General features: G+C 42.5%; 1 long non-coding RNA gene and 1 pseudogene across 3 annotated transcripts; one reads left to right on the plus strand and one right to left on the minus strand.

The window, feature by feature from the left end:
- Positions 1-1,085: 1,085 nt before the first annotated feature.
- Positions 1,086-10,870, minus strand: LOC117658957 (uncharacterized; annotated as a pseudogene). The gene is made up of 2 exons (XR_015731734.1): positions 10,736-10,870; positions 1,086-3,858 (listed from the first exon to the last, which is right to left on the minus strand). The product of XR_015731734.1 is annotated as an uncharacterized LOC117658957 (transcript).
- Positions 10,870-13,027, plus strand: LOC117658958 (uncharacterized). Of its 2 annotated transcripts, none has more exons than XR_004589362.3 (2): positions 10,870-11,083; positions 11,167-13,027. It is a non-coding gene; the product is annotated as an uncharacterized LOC117658958 (long non-coding RNA). The 2 variants fall into 2 exon arrangements; XR_015731736.1 differs by having other exon boundaries at positions 10,870-11,025.
- Positions 13,028-19,016: the final 5,989 nt, after the last annotated feature.

Genomic DNA, 19,016 nt, shown 5'->3' on the forward strand with positions numbered 1-19,016 from the left:
GAGATCAACAGATGGTGCGCTCCCCTTGTTTATCATCCCTCCGAGACATTTAGACCCAGTTTGGGCCACTCCGGCAGCTGGGATTTTGACAACCATGAGGTTCCCTGAAGCACATCATATCGCTGTGAACTCAGCCCCGCCCCCTAACAAAAATAGAAGAGAGGATAATAAAAAAACCATATAGCTATTTACCGAGTATTAAATTAGAAGAACAAGTAAAGGAAACAATGATAGCCTGGGCAAAACATTTTGGTTATACGATAGAACTAGCAAAATGACAGCAATTATGGGATAGAAATTACAAACTAACAATGTCAACTGAGTATAAAGAGAATTTGTATAAGATGTTCTACAGATGGCATTTGCCACTGGCACGATTGGGGAAGATGTTTAAAGATAAATCAGCTAAATGTTGGAAATATCATCAGACACCCGGCTCATATTATCATATGTGATGGGCATGTGTAGAAGATTAAAAAAAATTGGACAAAAATATGTACATGGTTGGAAAAGATGATACAACATATTGATTTGAAACCTGAAATATTTTTGTTGGGGATACTGCCAGAAACGTATAGTAAAGAAAATGTATATTTGATTATTCATGTAATAACTGCAGCTAGAATTGTATTTGCACAAAATTGGAAAAGTGAAGATTCCTAGAGAGGAGAATATGATAAGGAAAATACTAGAATGTGCAGAAATGAATAGATTAACACTGGCAATTAAAGAGAAAGAACAAACTGGTTATTATGCGATATGGAAAACATTTTATCGATGGTTAGAGGACAAATATAAAAATTAGAAATAAAAGTAGATGAGTAAAATATAGAAAATAGTCAATAGAGTTAAGCAAACTAAGAGGATGTAAAGTATCAGATATTTAATGTATTGGTATTAAGATAAGAATAGATTAAATAACGAATATGATTGTAAATTTTAATTGTTATTGCACAAATATTTGAACCCCAACGACACACTGTTTAATGGAAGATGGATTATTTGTACTAAAATAAAATTTTTAAAAGTTTTTTTAAAAAAGAGTTTGCGGCAATGACATCCAGAAAGCACACACAGGTAAATGATTCAGCAGGATTCATTAACTTCTTTATATACATAACAACACATAAGGCATATATACAATACTAAAACCAGGTTTTCCAATGTGGTAGAGAGGAGAGATTGTAAGTAGGTAGAAACATAGGCAAGAGTTTCAGTTCATTTCAGAGCTAAGCCACGCCCAGGCTCCAACTGTTTCAGCTCCCATTAGCTGATCTGTTGTTATGCCTATTCATTGGCTGACCTTGTTACCATGTCTCTGTCAGTCATGAATACACTGACACTCGACTGGACTACTGCAATGCTCTCTACATGGGGCTCCCCTTGAAAAGCACCCAGAGACTCCAACTGGTCCAGAATGCGGCCGCACGGGTGGTTATGGACGCAACTCGTTGTACCCACGTGATACCCCTCCTGCGCGAGCTGCACTGGCTCCCAGTGGTCTTCCAGGTGCGATTCAAGATGTTGGTTACCACCTTTAAAGCGCGTCATGGAATTGGACCTGGATACCTTCGAGACCGTCTTCTGCCACCAGTAGCCTCCCACCGGCCAGTTCGCTCCCACAGAGAGGGTCTCCTCAGGGTGCCATCGGCCAAATTATGCCAGATGGCGACACCCAGGGGGAGGGCCTTCTCTCTGGGAGCCCCTGCCCTTTGGAATGAACTGCCCCCAGAAATTCGTAAAATCTCTGATCTCCGTGTATTTCGCTGTGCCCTCAAAACCATGTTGTTCCGCCAGGCTGGGCTATCAATGTAAAGATTTTAATTGGTTTTAAATGGGATTTTAAATTTGAGGTTTTATAAATTGGGCCTATTATTTAATAATTTTAATTATTAAATAATTTTTAAATTTTGTCTGTCTTTGTGTTTTTAATTAGGCTGTACACCGCCCTGAGTCCTTCGGGAGAAGGGCGGTATAGAAATAAAATTAATAAATAAATAAAATAAATAAATGACTGAAACTCTTCCTACAGATAGCACATTCAAAGGATTTCTCTCCTGTGTGAGTCCTCTGGTGTTTCAATAGGTTGGAATTCTTAATGAAACTTTTCCCAGTCAGGACATTCAAAGGGTTTGTCTCCTGTGTAAGTCCTCTGATGTGTAACCAGGCTGGAATTATCACTAAAATTTTTCCGACAAATAGGACATTCAAAGGGTTTCTCTCCTGTGTGAGTCCTCCGGTGTATCACCAGTTGGGAATTACGACTGTAACGTTTCCCACAATCAGGACATTCAAAGGGTTTCTCTCCTGTGTGAGTCCTCTGGTGTATCACCAGGTGGGAATTCTGATTGTAACGTTTCCCACAGTCAGGGCATTCAAAGGGTTTCTCTCCTGTGTGAGTCCTCTGGTGTGTCACCAGATTGGAATTATCACTAAAGCTTTTCCGACAAATAGGACATTCAAAGGGTTTCTCTCCTGTGTGAGTCCTCTGGTGGTTCACCAGGCTGGAATTGTAATAAAAACCTTTCCTACAGATCGGACATTCAAAGGGTTTCTCTCCTGTGTGAGTCCTCCAGTGAATCACCAGTTGGGAATTACGACTGTAACGTTTTCCACAGTCAGGACATTCAAATGGTTTCTCTCCTGTGTGAGTCCTCTGGTGTATCACCAGGTGGGAATTCTGATTGTACCGTTTCCCACAGTCAGGGCATTCAAAGGGTTTCTCTCCTGTGTGAGTCCCCTGGTGTGTCACCAGATTGGAATTATCACTAAAGCTTTTCCCACAGATAGGACATTCAAAGGGTTTCTCCCCTGTGTGAGTCCTCTGGTGTTTCAGCAGGCTGGAATTATCACAAAAACCTTTCCTACAAATAGGACATTCAAAGGGTTTCTCTCCTGTGTGAGTCCTCTGGTGTTTCACCAGGCTGGAACTCAGGCTAAAACTTTTCCCACAATCAGGACACTCAAAGGGTTTCTCCCCTGTGTGAGTCCTCTGGTGGGTCACCAGGCTGGAACTCAGACTAAAACTTTTCCCACAATCAGGACATTCAAAGGGTTTCTCTCCTGTGTGAATTCTCTGGTGTGTCACAAGGGTAGAATTCCGACTAAAACCTTTCCCACACTCAGGACATTCATATGGCTTGTCTCCTGTGTGAATCCACTGGTGTGTGACCAGACTGGAATTCTGACTGAAACTTTTGCCACAGATAGGACATTCAAAGGGTTTCTCTCCTGTGTGCGTGGTCTTGTGTCTCAGGAGGTTGTAATTTCTAATGAAACCTTTCCCACAATCTTGACACTCATAAGGTTTCTCCATGGAGTGAATCTTCTGATGTATTACGAGGCAGGGATTACGACTGAAACTTCTCCCCCAGTCAGGACGTTGAATGAGTTTTTCTCTTTTATGGTTCCTCTGGTGATCACCAAATTGGAATTATAATTGAAAGTTTTCCAACAATCAGGACTTTCAAAGCACTTCTCTCCTATATGAGTCCTCTCCTGTATCACCAGGCTGGAATTGTGACTTTCCCACAATCAGGACATTTAAAGGGTTTCTCTTCTGTGTGAGTTCTCTGGTGTCTCATGAGATTGAAATTTCTAATGAAGCTTTTCCCAAAATCTAGACACTCATACAGTTTCTCCTTTGACTTTTCAAGTAACGTATCCTTGAGTTCTCCATAATCTGCTTATTCTTTCTTAATTTTCTCTTTTTTGTCTAACAGCTGCTGGCGGAGGAAAATTGTGCGGTTTTCTGAAGGAAATGGAAAATATTTTGATTTCTGGCTTAATTTTCTTCCCTTTTCAATGTTGCTTGTTATTTACAGTTGTCCTGAATGCTCTTATTGCCATCCTCTTTGTCTGTAAGATTCAAAGAAAAGTGTAACTTTAATTATTTATAAAATGGTTAGAGATGTGAAAAATGAAAAAAGTATATATTACAATGAAAAAGCAAACATGCCCCAATACTAGAATAATCTCTTACATTATTGAAGACTCATTTGATACATGGAAGACTACTGAGATCCACATTCAAATATCCATTCAAATTCAGTTGTTGATTGGGGCCAATCATAAATTCTTAGCAATGTAAAGTGTTATCATCAAATATATCTTGAAGTACTGGGGATAGGTTATGTAATTGCAGATATATGCATAGAGAGAAATACAGATACATCCACCTACACGTGTATATATGGAGAAAATCTATGTCTTTCAAGCCTGACAAAATGTCCCAAAATAGTTAGTCAAACCTTCTGAGCTAAATTTAGAGATGTGGGGGCTTTAGCTGATGAAATGATGCCGAAAGCCTCTGCAAGATTTGAAGCACCACTTTTGCTCATGGAAGTCCTCAGCTGCAAATAAGAGCAGAAAATACTGTCTACAACCCCTCTGGTGACATCCCAATTCAAGTCATCCTCACTTAACCTACCACAATTGGAATTCAGCGTCACTAAGCAGCTTAATAATTAAGCATGATGTTACATGACAGGGCCAACTTACATCTGTTTCTCTGTAGTTGTTAAGCAAATTACTGTGGGTTGTTAAAGGTAATTTGATATCACCATGGCTTGCAATTTCCTGCCAGTATATCCACTGATTTGCCATGTCAGAAGCTAGCTGGGAAAGTCACAAATTGGGATCATGAGTGTGGCCGCCATCATAAATGTGCAACTATTGGCAGAACCTGAATTGGTGCAACTACTATTCCTGCACCTTCAAAATCACAGTCACTGCTGATGTGCGGTCACTGAAAAACTGCTAGAAGTACCACAAATATTGTAGACCAGGTGCACGTCTGCTTCTACTGTGCCATAGTAACTTGAAGTCTCAGGGAAGAAGTGGTAAGTGAGGACTACCTGTGCAACCAAAGATGCCAAAAGGTCCTCAATAGCTATTTCTTAGGAAGTGCTGGATTAAGCACAATTGAACCTGGTTAATACACGGATGGTGGGACAGGAAATACCATACTTATTGGCAAGACATGGAAGTAAAAAGACTGGTAATTTTATTCATCTGTCATTTTCAATACACGTGTTGATTACAAACTGTATCAAGAGGGCAACATCAAGTTGTAATGGGAGACTTTAACTCTCCTGATATAAACTGGGAGACAAACTCTACAGCGAGTAGAGATCAAACAGATTCCCAACCAACTTAGCTGACAACTTTTTCATCCAAAAGGTAGAGGAAACAACTAGAGGAAAAACTACACTGGACCTAATTCTTACTAATAGAAAAGCTATAGAAGGAGTTGAAGTTGTCGGAACCTTGGGCGAATTCCACATCTTACTGGAATTCAATATAATGCAAACACAAGCAACAGAATATAATCCAACCAGTGTCTTAAACTTTAGAAGAGCTGATTTTAACAAATTCAGAGCCTAAGCAATATTTCATGGATAAAAATCCTAAAGGAGAAAACAACGCAAGGAGCGTGGGAAACACTGGAAAATATCATATAAGCCCAGTCCAACACAATATCACTAAAAACAAAAAACCAGAACTCCAAGAAGAGCCAGCATGGTTGCATAAAGATCTCTCCGATAAACTGAAAGACAAAAAGGAGAAGTACAAAAAATGGAAAGAGGGACACATAACTAAGGCAGAATATCAGCAGATAGCCCAAATCTGAAAAGATAAAGTCAGGAAAGCAAAGGCTCAGAATGAACAAAGACTTGGAACAAAAGTTAAACATAACAAAAACAAGTTTCTTTCAACATATATGTACAGTACTAGCTGGACGCCTGTGCTTTGCTACGAAACTATGGGGCTTGATAAATTGAGACTTACAGCCTGAAACATAATGTAGAATGCGTAACTCTGTAGCATTAGAGTATGTTGGAACAGAGGGGAAGGGGGAGTAGAATGTCCCAGCCCGCAGCATCCATCGGTATTCATCTGGCTAGCAACCTGTCAGTGTGTGAGAGAGTTGAGGGGTATTTGGAAACTCAAGCAGTATTTGCAGTGTGAGCAAAGAGGAGACAGGAAAGAGGCTGGGTGTGGGTTAGCTCAACTGTTCTGTAGTAAAGCTGCTTGCTGCTGTGAAAGTAAAACAAAGTAAAACTCCTCTCCTCTGCTTGTGTTTTGCATTTCGAACAGATTTCTTTTGAGGTGAGGAGCGGGAGTAGAACTCCTTAGCATCAGAGAGAGGAACAGATTTCTTTTCAGGTGGGGAGGGGGAGTAGAACTCCTTAGCATCAGAGGGCTGTTTGGAAAGTGAAACAGAATTTGCTGTTTGAGCAAGAAGGAGACAGGAAAGAGCCTGGCCGTGGCTTTGCTCAAGTGTTTTGTATTAAAGCTGCTTCCTGCGGTGAAAGTAAAACTGAAAGTGAAACTCCTCTCTTCTACTTGCTTTTTGCATTTCAAACAGATTTCTTTTCAGGTGGGGAGGGGGAGTAGAACTCCTTAGCATCAGAGCATGTTAATATTAATATAGGAAATATTAATGCTCTGATGGTCATTTCAAAAAATCCTTTCTTAGTGAGCACCTAGAAGCCAAGAGGAACATACGTGATAAATTTCAAGTTTTTAGGCTTTATGGTTTTGGAGGTTTCATGATTATGGCATGAGTGGTTTTCACTTTTATATATAAAGATATATAACAAGAAAAATGTCAAGGAAACAGTCCATTAAAGAGAGAAAATGGCAAGGAAGTAAGAAACTGTAGAGAGAAAACAGAGCTGCTTAAGTCATTCTTTGCATCAGTCTTCATACAAAAAAAAAACTATAGCCCAACCAATCAAAAACATAACTGTAAAAGACAGAGTAGACATAAAAATTAAAATAAGCAAGAAAATGGTAAGTGTCTGACCTTGAGGAATATAAATCACCAGGACCTGATGGATTACATCCCAGAGTTCTGAAGGAGCTGGCAAATGTTATCTCAGAACCATTGTACCTTATCTTTAAAAAATCCTAGAGCACCAGATACTACCAGAGGATTGGAAAAGAACTAATGTGGTTGCCATCTTCAAAAAAGGGAAAAACACAGACCCAAGAAACTACAGACTAATCAGCCTAACATCAATACCTGGGAAGATACTGGAAGAAGTAAAGAAAAAACAGGTCTGCAAAGGTGAAGTCAGGAAAGTTCATGCTAGAATGAACCAAGACATGCAAGATATGTCAAGAAGAATTTAAAAAGCAAAATACAAGAAAAAAGTCAAAGAAACAATTGGTCCACTAATGGGAGATGTTGGCAAGGAAGAGACAGCCGTTAGAGACAAAGCAGAGCTCCTTAATTCATTGTTTACATCTGTCTTCAGGCAAAAAGAAAAAGTAGCCCAACTTAGAAAAAACAGAACTGTAAAAGATAAGACTAGGTACACAAATTAAAATAGGCAAGAAAATGCTAAGAGAACACTTGTCCACTCTATATGAGTTTTAATCACCAGGACCAGATTGATTACATCCCAGAATTCTGTGACAGCTGGCAGATGTGATCTCAGAACCATTGAACCATATCTTTCAAAGATTATGGCGCACTGGAACTACCAGTGGACTGGAAAGAGCTGATGAAGTTCTCATCTTTAAAAAAAAAGGGGGGGGTAAGAATGGATCTACGAAACTGCAAACCAGTCAGCCTGACATCAATACCTGGGAAGACCCTGGAAAAGATAATCAAGCAACAGATCTAGGGGTGGGATGCTGGGGGTTCGCAGAACCCTCAAATCCCACTCCTGGCTGACCCCATCCATCCCACCCCTTCCAGGAGTCTCCACACGGCCCATTTTGGATGCAAGTAAGTGCAGGACACGCATGGAGGCTTGGGGAGGGCAAAAAATGGGCTATTGGAAGTTCGTGAAGGCTGGAAATGGGCCCATTGGGGAAGCCGTTTTCGCCCTCCCAGAGGCTCAAGAAAAGCCTCCAGAGCCTGGGGAGGGCAAAAATGCCCCCCCACCATGGTGCAGAAGGCTGACTAGGCCACACCCACCAGGGCCACGCCCACCCAGCAACCGGGCAGAGAATCCGTTGCTAAAATTTTTGAAGCCTACCCCTGAACAGATCTGAGAACATCTAGAAGCAAGCAAAGTTGTAACTACTGGTAGAAGCCAAGAAGGGTTTATTAAAAACAGATCGTGCCAAAGAAATCTTATTCTATTCTTCAACAAAATGACTAAATTAGTGGACCAGTAAAATGCAGCACACATGGTATACTTAAGATTTCAATAAAAAGCATCTGACAAAGTAGATGGTAAGTTTTTGTTATATTAAAAAAAATGTGGCACAGACACATCCATCCACACAGATGGATTCAAAACTCGCTGACAAATCGTACTCAACAGGTAGTCCTCAATGGAACTACACCCACATGGAGGGAAATAAGCAGTGGGGTTGCATTTTAGACCCAGTACTGATCAACATTTTCAGAAACTATCTAGATGTGGGAACAGAAGGGGAACTCAATCAAAATGGAGCTGGAAGGGAATTTGGAGGTCTTCTAATCCAACTTCAAGGGCCATGGGCCAGATGTGGCCCACAGGGTGCTTAGATCTGGCCCACGGCCCAGTCTGGAAACAGCAAAGGACCAGCCTGCAGTACCTCTGCTAGCAAAAACAGAGCTCAGGGAGGGCCGTGTGCTGCCCTCCCAGGCTCCGTTTTCGGCCATGACGGCCTTCTGCAACCTTCAGCCAGAGAAAAGCTTGGGGAAGCACATGCGGTCCTCCTGGGCTATGTTTTCACTGGCAGAGGGCTGCAGGAGGCTGTTGTGGCCAAAAATGGAGCACAGGCAGGCCTCACACAGCCCCCCCCAGCTCTATTTTTTGAGGCAGAGCACTGCATGAGTCCGTCACGGCCAAAAACAGAGCCTCAATGTGTGACATTGTTGGCCAAGCCCCCCGTAGCCACACACACCCCAGCCCACCGACATCAAACACAACCCTGATGCGGCCCTCAATGAAATTGAGTTTGACATCCCTGCTTTAGTTCCAGGTTGCTTCTCTCCTTCATTAGTTTCCATCCATCCTTTCAATTACTAGAATACCTCTATCATGTCACCCATAGTCCTTCTTTTTTCTAGACTAATCAAACCCAAATCCTGCAACCATTCTTGATACATTTTAGTCTCCAGGCCTTTAACCATCTTGGTTGCTCTTCTTTGTACTTTCCCCAAAGTTTCAGCATCTTTTTTGTAATGTGATAGCCAAAACTGGATGAAGTATTCCAGGTTTGGTCTTACTAAGGCTTTATATAAAGCAGTACTAAACATTCACATGATTTTGATTCTATTCCTCTGTTTACATAACCAAAAATTGTATTAGCTTTTTTGGCGGCTGCTGCATACTGCTGGTTCATATTTAAGTGATTGTCCATTAGAAGTCCAAGGTCATTTGGCTTTTCCTATAAAATCTTGCTTTTCTCCACATTAAATTTCATGTTGTTGGATAGGGCCCATTGTTCAACTCTGTCAAGATCTTTTTGGATCTTAAGCTTGTCTTCTGGGGTGTTGGCTATTCCTGCCAGCTTAGTGTCATCTGCAAATCTGATGAATTCCCCTTCTATTCCCTCATCTAAGGCATGTATTGAACATACCGAAGAGTACTGGGTCTAAGACAGAACCATGTGGCATATGGTTCACCTCACCTCCCTCCATGTAGATGTAGTACTATTAAGGACAACTTGTTGAGTACATTTTGTCAGCCAGTTAGAAATGCATCTGTTGGTGACGTTGTCTATCCCACATTTTTCTAGCGTATCAAAAAATAGGTTATAGTCTACTTTATTGTATGCCTTGCTGAAGTATAAATATATCATGGCCACAGCCTAACCCTAACCCTAACCCTAACAAGAGCCTGTAGTACAGTGGACTAATGCACTGTTATTAACATCTGCTGCTTGCAATTACTGCAAGTTCAAATCTCACCAGGCTCAAGGTTGACTCAGCCTTCCATCCTTTCTAAGGTAGGTGAAATGAGGACCCAGATTGTGGGGGCAATAAGTTGACTTTGTATAAATATACAAAAGTATGAAGGCTATTGCTTAACGCATTGTAAGCCGCCCTGAGTCTCCGGAGAAGGGCGGCATATAAATTAAAGCAAAAAAACAAAATAAAAAAACAGCATTTCTCTGGTCTACTAATTTAGTCACTTTGTCAAAGAATGAAATAAAATTGGCATGATCTGTTAACAAATCCATGCTGGCTTTTAACTAAAACTTTTTTTGTTTCTAGATGTTCGCAGATCCGTTTTTTAAAATTATTTTTTCCCAGTATCTTCCCAGGTATCAGTGCTAGGCTGATTGGTCTGTAGATTCCTGGCTCTGTTTTTTTCCCCTTTTTTGAAGATGGGAACTACATCAGCTCTTTTCCAATCCTCAGTGTTCCAGGATTTTTGAACGATACGCTACAAGGGTTCTGAGATAACATCTGCCAGCTCCCTCAGAACCCTGGTGTTCTGAGAATCAGGTCCTGGTGATTTATATTCGCCAAACTCCTCAAATTTGAGATGACACCAAGCTGGCAGGAATACCCAACACCCCAGAAGATAGGGTCAAGATACAAGAGAATCTCAATAGCCATTCCCAAAGAACCAACCTCCACTTGAAAGAGGCTTTTTCAAGCTTCCCACCAGCAGAAATTGCAGCCCCCAGTTTCCCAGCCTGCAGCACCAGTGGGCTTCCATTTGGGGAGGGAAGGAACCTGCAGCAGCCGCAGCTGAGAGGCTTCAGCCCAGTTGCTTCTCCGCTTCCAGCCCAAGTTGCTCCCGGACTCTCCTCCCACCTGCAGCCCTCCACTCACCTGCCAGCTGCTGCTTCCACCATGGAAACAGCACGAAAGCCGCTCTGCACACCAACTTCCTCCCATCAGCCATCCGGAAGAGGAAGTTCCTCTGCGCCTCTCCTCTCCTTCCATCCTTTCTAGCAATACAGTACTTGATGGTTTTAACACTTTAAAATCAACCACAGAGCCCGCCTACTATATTGTCTGCTTTCTAGGCAGATATTGTCCTCTTGACGTCCATCTCCAGATAGGAAAGGCTTGTGCCGTCTCTACCTAAGGGGTCTGCAAGATGTTTTCACTGATTAAAGGTATCAAGTCGTTTTTGAGTTCTAGCAACCGACCTTTGCAACTGAGCCAAGTGAAATAGTGAGATGTGATGCTACTTAACCTTGCGAAGATTAGCTATGTGCTCAGCCTTAAAAGTTAATGACTTTTTTTTTTTTTTACAGAATTACACTATTAAATTTCCCTGGTGGTGTCTCAGTGGAGATCAAAGCCTCTCTTTATGACTTATTTAATGTGGCTCTCAAGGATTTAGGACATTGCAACATCGTCAGGTGAGAGTCTCCAGGGGAGCCAGCTTCACTCCTGCTGGCCAGGGCTGCATCCAAGAGCACCCAGCATGCCATGTTCATTCCTGAAGGAGGAAATTGTATATCTGCTAAGTGCTAAATGCCATGTTCTTCTGTAAATTGGCCTGCATGGAAGTCTCCATTAGATCACACAGAGAGAAAAGGTATGCAGCCTAGAAATTGGGGTCTAAGAAAGAGGAAGTGATAATCTATATTTGGTAGAAATGTTTCCAAAAAGGATTTGTAAAAAAAACAAGAGGCAAAATAGTGTAGGAAGTTAGCATCCACCCTTTCCTGGAAGAGTGAAATATTTTAGGAAATATGAAAAAGGTAGAATATTATATTTCCCTGGGATAAGCATGTTTTGAAGCAGCTCCCATCTTCCTGCCCCCACCCTTTGTCAATGGGCCATTAAGGCTTGGGCCAGTCTATTCTACATAACAAAGATCTACCTCCTTCAGGCAGAGCCATAGTAGGAATTGCCAAAGATCCAACAAAGATAGGATTAGCTCTCTACACAATATCAGCAGAAACTCACCACATGCGACCTGGGAAGCACATGTGACCATCGGCTAGCTAAGACCCCCACCCCCTGGGAGTCTGACAACCAATCAGAGTTCTCTTTCTAGGCCCCAGGAAGTTCAAAGCCAGAGAGAGCATAAAACCTGAAAAACTCGCTGTATCTGCCCTTTTCTGTTCAGGAACTCAAGCCATGTGATCCTGTCCACCATTAAACCATCTTTCCAAGCAGTCTCCATGTTTCCAGTGTCTGTTTCCCCACTTGGAGCAGAACCCAGAAGGATGTTTCTTCCAACAATAGAATAGCTCATCAAACCACATGGCTAATTGATCACCAGGCTAACCTTTTTAGAAGGACACCCTACAATGCAATTTTTAATGCTGACCTAATAAGATATGGGGGGTGGTGGGGGGTGATGATGACAGCAGTATTCCAGTATTTGAATATATACTGCCACAAAGGGGAGAGGGTCAATTTATTTACCAAAGCCCCAGAAGGCAAGACAAGAAACAATGGACGGAAACTAATCAAGGAGAGAAGCAACCTGGAATTGAGGAGAAACTTCCTAATAGTGAGGACAATTAACCAGTGGAACCAATTGCCTTCAGAAGTTGTGGGTGCTTCATCCCTGGAGGTTTTTAAAAAGAGATTGGACAGTCAGTTCTCTGAAATGGTATAAAGTTCCCTGCTTGAGCAGGTTGGACTAGAAGACCTCCAAGGTCCCTTCCATTTCTATTCTATTCTGATGATATTGGCTCTGAGCTCTGTTGTGCGAAGGAACCTTTAGGTTTACCTTTAATGGGGAGAGAGAGAGTGTCAGATCCCTAAAAGTGATACTGCCATTCAATTGGGAGAAGGGAGAGACTTGGATTCGATTTACTAGCATTGCCTGTGTCAACAGATATTTTACAACCTATATCCTGGTGCCAAAGAGCCCTGAGATCCCCTTAACGTTGAGGAATGTTTATGACAGCCATGTGGGCTGTTTCACTTTAAAGAAAAAAGGAGAAACGATGTGAATGCATACTTATCCAGTTCTCAGGGCAGGTGTTAAAGAAAACATCTTCACACTTGTGTATTGGCTAAAATCTGCATTTTGGCTTAAGGGAGGGTTCCTTACTGCTTTAATCCTACTTGTCTTGCCTAAGGGTATTCAGACTTTGCTTTGAATCCATTGCTGTCACTTCTGCTTAATAAAAGGGTCCTTTTGAAATACTATGTTTCAAGAGTTTTTACTTTCTTAAGTTGAGAGGAGAGGCAATCCTTACAGAGGGAGGGAGGGAGGGAGGAGGTAGAAACAGGGAAATATATGGAAGTATTAGTGACATATGGAAGATACGTTAACTTGGTTAAACAAATATTATGAATATATTATTATTATTGATATTAATGCAATGAATATTGTTGTAAACACTTTATTATTTTCTAAAATGATTTGTACCCAGCCAATACACTGTTCAATTGAAATTGGAATGTTTGTATGCTATAAAATAAAATAATTTATTACAAAAAAAAGCTAAATATTTGGGAATATATCTAACAGCAAGATGCGCAATAATAAAAGAAGATAATTATATTAAGCTATTAAACCAAATAAAATGATTTGGTAAAATGGAAGAATTTGCAATTATAAAAATGAATATTCTACCAAAACTACTTTTTTTGTTCCAAACGATTCCTATAAAAACAGAGAAAAAGTATTTTGATGAGCTAAATATAATAATTTTGAAATTTATATGGCAAGGGAAAAAAGCTAGAATTAGGTTGAAAATGTTGCAAGAATCTAAAAATAATGTAGGATTTGGATTACCAGATTGGGCATTATTTATTTATTTATTTACTTATTGGTTCGATTTATATGCTGCCCTTCTCCAGAGACTCAGGGCAGCTTACAATGCATTAGAGCCTTCATACTTTTGTACATACCTGCTTAGTAGGGCTTTTGGCCCCCGTAAGAGGTGTTCTTTTTTATACAAAGTCAGCTTATTGCCCCCACAATCCGGGTCCTCATTTTACCTACCTCGAAAGGATGGAAGGCTGAGTCAACCTTGAATTATATTACCAACCACCCATGTACTAACATGAGTGAAAGAATTAATAAATCTCAGACATAAAAGATTATTGTATTTAGAAGGTCACAATCTGCAACTAGGATGGCATGCTTTCTTATGGTATGATAAGAATAAAATTCATAGATAATTCCAAAATCACTATGTAAGAAATGTGCTATTTTTAGTATGGGAAAAGGTGAAAGTGAAAATATATATGAAAATAACAGGATGGCTTTCAACAATGGAAGCATTTGTTCATCCAAACCTAGTAAACTTTGAAAAAATTCTAACATATAGATATGGAAGGGAAACTAAAAACCAAACCAGAACTACAAGAACAGAGATCTATCGTGGTGGCCACGAATGCAAATGCAATTGAGGTACAATAAAGACGCTAAGATATATGGCTTTTATAAAGAACAAACAACATTTGACCAAATACTGTTAATGGTAGATGAAAAGTTAATTAAGAAACTATATAATTTTTTATTAAGCCTAAAAATGGAAGACGAATAGGTGAAAGAGACAACGAGAGTATGGGCAAAAACATTTGGATATAATATAGAACTAGATAACTGGCAAAAACTTTGGGAAAGAAACTACAAATTGACGATGGCAACCACTTATAAAGAAAACTTGTATAAAATGTTTTATAGGTGGCACCTACCACCGGCGAGGCTAGCAAAAATGTTTAAAAATATGTCTACCAAATGTTGGAAATGTAATCAAAAACCGGGCACCTATTATCACTTGTGGTGGATGTGCCCAAAAGCAAACAACTTTTGGACAAAAGTGCATACTTGGTTAGAAAAAATGAATATAGATTTTAAGACAGAACCATTTTTGTTAGGCATAATACCAGAAAAATATGATAAAGGAAATGCATATTTGATATGGCATGATTTAACCGCAGCAAGAATTGCACAATATTGGAAAAGTGAGGAAGCAACTATGGAAGAAGATATAATTTAAAAAATATTAGACTGTGCAGAAATGGACAGAGCAACACTGAAGATAAAAGAAGGCACAGAATATTTTCGAACTTGGCACTTTTTTTTATCAATGGCTGGATAAAAGAGCTGGAAATTAGGAAATTAGTATTACTATGTAAACAAATTGACTGAGACAGTATGCTGTTCATTAAGCACACACACACACACACACACACACACACACACACACACACACACACACACACACACACACACATATATATAAAAGGCAAATCCACTCACTCATCACAAAATCTCCAGAACTGCAAAACCTACAAACCTGAAATTTTGCACATATGTTCCTCTTGGCTTCTAGGTGCTCACTAAGAAAATATAAGATATACTTTGTTAGTGATGATGACAATGAGATGGACATCCGTGGAATCTACCCAGGCACTAATCCAGAACTGGTTAGCCAACTGCAGAAGTTGCTGTGTGAAGACAAGTATATTCTGGAATTTAAGGCTGCTGTTGATTCTGTTCCTAAGAGCCACAAGGACTTCCAAGTGGTGATTAACACCGATAGGAAGCCTTCTGGAAAACAATGAAATCGTTTCAATGCCTCCTTCTCATTAGGTGGCCAAAGTATTTGAGTTTCATCTTCAGGATCTGGCCTTCTAAAGAACATTCAGGGTTGATCTCCTCTAGGACTGACCGGTTTGTTTGCCTTGTAGTCCAAGGAACTCACAGGAGTCTTCTCCAGCACCATAGTTCAAGGGCCTCAATTATTTGGAGCTCAGCCTTTCTTTATGGTCCAACTTTCACAGCCATATATTGAAACTGGGAAAACCATAGCCTTGATTATACGCACTTTTCTTGGCAGGGTGATGTCTGCTTTTTAGAATGCTGCCTAGATTTGCCATAGCTTTCCTCCCCAGGAGCAAACGTCTTTTAATTTCTTGGCTGCAGTGCCCATTTGCGATGAACTTGAAGCCCAGGAAAATAAAATCTGTCACTACCTCCATTTCCTCCCCATCTATTTGCCAGGAATTGAGAGGGCTGGATGCCATAACCTTAGTTTTCTTAATGTTGAGTTCCAAACCAACTTTTGTACGCACCTCCTTCACCTACATCAAGGAGCTTTACGTTACCTTTTTATTATTAAATTCATTTATTATTAAACCTAATCGCTGCCCATCTCAGTTTGAGGCAAATTTGAGCATCTTGCCTTGCCCTATTGTTTATAGCAACACTGACAATACCTGTTTTTTACATGTCAAAAGCTACTGATAATTGTAACGTAATGCATTTTTTAAAAAATAACATTTTCTACTGTACATTTTTTTTCTCGTGTAAAGGCAGCAAAACAAAAGTTTGTCACTTCCACAAGTCCACCACATGGCTCAGGGACAAATCCAGGGCCCACTAAAAATGGTGGCTGCTTCCAGGACACAGTCATACTCACACGGGGGGAACACACTCTGGACTTGATTTTTGTCTCTAGTCAGTGGTTGAATGATCTGGAATTAGGGGATCTAGTCATCAAATCCCTGTCATGGTCAGATCATTCACTCCTTCAACTAGACTTCCGAACCGCTTCCCCCCGCCGCAGGGAGTCAGAACCACCTAGGTGGTTCCATCCCAGGCACCTGATGGATCCTGATAGGTTCTTGATGGAGCTTGGGCCATTCTCTGAGGCTCTGGCTCACAACTCGACTGAAGAACTGGTGGCCGCCTGGGAAAAGGCGGCCGCTGGAGCCTTGGATTGAGTCGCACCTTTGCGGCCTCTAACCCGGTGCCGATCCCATCCAGCTCCCTGGTTTTCAGAGGAGCTAAGGGAGAGGAAGCGCTGGAAAAGACGCCTGGAGAGTGATTGGAGGGCCAGCCGCTCCGAATCCGACCGAACACTGATAAGATCTCATATTAAGACCTACCTAGTGGTGATAAAAGTGGCAAAATCAAATTATTTTTCCGTTCTTATTGTGTCTGCAGAAAACCGCCCAGCCGCCCTGTTTAGGATGACCTGCTCCCTCCTTCATGCGGGAGCACGGGAGGACCCCTTGCAGGAGAAGGCTGAGGATTTTGCACAATTCCTGCACGACAAAATCGCTCAGATTCGGGAAGGCTTGAACTCCGATTGGGTAGATCCAGAGGGGGTGACGGGGGTGAGTCTTGAGAGTATTATCTGGGAGGAGTTTGACCCTGTGGCTCCCAAGGATGTGGACAGGATTCTGGGTAGGTTGAGCTCTGCCACATGTTTATTGGACCCGTGTCCCTCCTGGTTGGTGCTGGCCTCCCGGGAGGGTACACGAGGCTGGCTCCAGAGGATTATAAACGCTTCGTTGAGTGAGGATTTCCTCCCCGCTGCCCTTAAAGAGGCGGTGGTGAGGCCCCTCCTCAAGAAGCCTTTTCTGGACCCAGCGATATTAGCAAACTATCGTCCAGTCTCCAACCTCCGCTTTGTGGCGAAGGTTGTTGAGAGTGTGGTGGCGCAACAACTTCCCCGGTACCTGGATGAAGCTGTCTATCTAGATCCATTCCAGTCGGGCTTCAGGCCGGGATACAGCACAGAAACGGCATTGGTCACTTTGGTAGATAATCTCTGGAGGGTGCGGGACAGGGGATGTTCCTCTGTCCTAGTCCTATTGGACCTCTCAGTGGCTTTTGATACCATCGACCATGGTATCATGCTGCGCCGGCTGGAGGGGTTAGGAGTGGGGGGCACCGTGTTGCGGTGGTTCTCCTCCTTCCTCTCCGGTCGGACGCAGTCTGTGTTGGCAGGGGGACAGAGATCGACCTTGAGGTGCCTCATGTATGGAGTGCCGCAAGGGTCTGTCCGCTCGCCCCTTTTGTTCAACATTTATGTGAAGCCACTGGATGAGATCATCTGTGGTTTTGGGGTGGAGTGCCATCTATACGCTGATGACACTCAGCTGTACATCTCCACCCCGGACCACCCCAATGATGCCCTTAACATGATGTCTTGCTGTCTGGAGGCCGTGCGGATCTGGATGGGGAGAAACAGGCTCAGACTCAACCCCTCCAAGACTGAGTGGCTTTGGCTTCTGGCGTTCTGGTATAGCCAGCTGGTTCCATCGCTGGCTATTGGGGGTGAAATCTTACCCCCCTCGGAGAGGGCTCACAATCTGGGCATCCTCCTGGACGCACGGCTGTCCTTAGAAGAACACATGACAGCTGTGGCCAGGGGGGCTTTCTATCAGGTTCGCCTGATGTACCAGTTGCGTCCCTTTCTGGACCAGGATGCTCTACGCAGTCACTCACGCTCTCGTCACATCCCACCTGGACTACTGTAACGCTCTCTACATGGGGCTCCCCTTGAAGAGCACCTGGAGGCGCCAACTGGTCCAGAATGCGGCCGCGTGGGTGATTATGGGTGTGACTTGACGCACCCACGTGACACCTCTCCTGCGCGAGCTGTACTGGCTCCCAGTGGTCTTCCGGGTGCAGTTCAAGGTGTTGGTTACCACTTTAAAGCGCTCCATGGCCTAGGGCCCGGATACCTACAGGACCGCCTTCTGCCGCGAGTAGTTTCCCACCAACCAACATGCTCCCACAGAGAGGGGCTCCTCAGGGTGCCGTCAGCCAGACAATGTAGGCTGGCGACCCCCGGAGGAGAGCCTTCTCTGTGGGGACACACACCCTCTGGAATGAACTACCCCCTGGGATACGTACGATCCCCGACCTCCGAACCTTCCACCGGGCCCTAAAGACCCTGCTTTTTCAACAGGCTGGCCTGGCTGAATAAGACCCTCGATGGGATATTTTAAATTATGGGTTTTAAAAGGACAAGGCCAATTTGTTTAATTCTTTTTAACTGGTTTTAATTTTTGTATGATTCTGTGTTTTATTATGGCTGTGCACCGCCCTGAGTCCTTCGGGAGAAGGGCGGTATAGAAATCTAATAAACTGAAACTGAAGTCATATGTCCCAGGGATGTGTGTCTTCCCCTCCTTCTTCAACATGAGGACCAGAGATCTTCAAAGGTAAGGAGGTGGAGGGTGTGAGGGATGGAGGGGTGTGAGTCAGGCGTAAGGGGATCCTGGGTGGGGGTGGGGAGAGGCCTGTGGGGACCAGGGGGGGGGAGAGAAAGGACTGGTGGAGGAACCGTGTGGAGGAGTAAAGGGCTGAGTGGAAACAAGGGTTAAGAAACAGAACACAGGGTGTCTTGGAGGGTGGGGGAGGCCTAGGGATGACTATGGCAGG

This window comes from Pantherophis guttatus, chromosome 2, assembly GCF_059756535.1.
Source record: "Pantherophis guttatus breed Tessera chromosome 2, ASM5975653v1, whole genome shotgun sequence".
Lineage (NCBI taxonomy): Eukaryota > Metazoa > Chordata > Lepidosauria > Squamata > Colubridae > Pantherophis > Pantherophis guttatus.